General features: G+C 40.9%; 3 protein-coding genes across 8 annotated transcripts in view; 2 read left to right on the forward strand and 1 right to left on the reverse strand.

Moving 5' to 3' along the window:
• LOC109929682 (histone H2B 7-like) overlaps window positions 1-1,148 on the forward strand; it is an 823,479-nt gene that overhangs the window by 601,345 nt on the left and 220,986 nt on the right. The gene's annotated exons all lie outside the window — the stretch shown is intronic.
• The window catches only part of LOC125488138 (histone H2B 7-like), an 844,706-nt gene that overhangs the window by 601,333 nt on the left and 242,225 nt on the right, over window positions 1-1,148 (forward strand). The gene's annotated exons all lie outside the window — the stretch shown is intronic.
• Window positions 1-1,148, reverse strand: part of LOC125488142 (zinc finger protein 239-like) — a 341,309-nt gene that overhangs the window by 310,246 nt on the left and 29,915 nt on the right. The gene's annotated exons all lie outside the window — the stretch shown is intronic.

The raw sequence follows: 1,148 nt of genomic DNA on the forward strand, positions 1-1,148 counted from the left end.
CAATGTCCAAACTGAGCGAAGTATTTGAAAAGATCCTGGGAGTTGACATCCCACGCACTTGTTCACATTGACGTGAGTCCGTTCAGGTGCACTTACTGCAGGACTGAGTTCAGGTGAGGAACTCACCCCACTCTACAGCAGTACGTTCACACTGGGGAGAGGCTGTTCACCTTCTCTGTGTCGGGGAAGGGATTCATTGAGTTACGAAAACTGCTGAAATGCCAGTGAGTTCCTGAGTAACTGCAGTGATGAAAGATGTATAATTTAGATAAATTCCAGTTTTGGAAGTTGGCATTTATAATAGAGACACTGAATGTGGGTCATTTTCTGGAAGTTTTCTTTAAAATAAAAAGTGTGAGTCCTTGTGAAACAGTGACCTTCCTCCAGCACTGCTCAGAAAGCAAGTGGCTGTGGAGCCCCATGTGGAGTTCATGGGAAATTGTTTAGACTCTGTTGATTTACAACAGATGAGCAAACATCAATTGACGTTATCTTGTTTTCAGTTCAGAATAATCAAGGATTTATTATAGTCTATAAACCCAGGGTTAGAAGGTATCTTGTTCAGTTTGGAGATCTGACTGTGATCAGAATCAAGTTTAGTCTCTCTGCTATATAAAGCTCAGAATAGTTCAGTGGAAAAAAGAACAAAAAGTCACCCGAGTAGAACTTCCAAACCAGGAGAGGTTGGTTTGAGCTCTGAAGGTATTAGAAGCAGAAAATGTTTATTCTCTGAATTTTGAGAATATTCATGAAAGAAAATTCCAGAGTTCACAGGAAAAGTTTGGGCCAAACCAGTTCAGATACAACTTAGAGATTTAATATTGGGTGTAATTTCTCTGGATTTAAATCTGTATAAATTGATGCGGGCACACAGTTGCAGCAGGTAATCAGGAAGGCTTATGGAACATTGGCACTTTATTTCAAGGTGGGTTGGAGATTTAGAGTTGGGATGTTTTACTGCAACTGTACAAGGTGCTGGTGAGACCACATCTCGAATGCTGAGAATAATTTTGGTCCCCTTATGAAAGGAAAGGTATCATTTCATTGGAGGTAGTTCAGAGAATGTTCTCCAGGGTGTTCCCTCATATGGAGGGACTGTCGTATGAGCAAACACTAAACTTGTTGGGAGTCTACTCACTGGAGTTCAG

Source organism: Rhincodon typus, unplaced genomic scaffold, assembly GCF_021869965.1.
Source record: "Rhincodon typus isolate 14 unplaced genomic scaffold, sRhiTyp1.1 hic_rhity00000051, whole genome shotgun sequence".
Classification (NCBI taxonomy): domain Eukaryota; kingdom Metazoa; phylum Chordata; class Chondrichthyes; order Orectolobiformes; family Rhincodontidae; genus Rhincodon; species Rhincodon typus.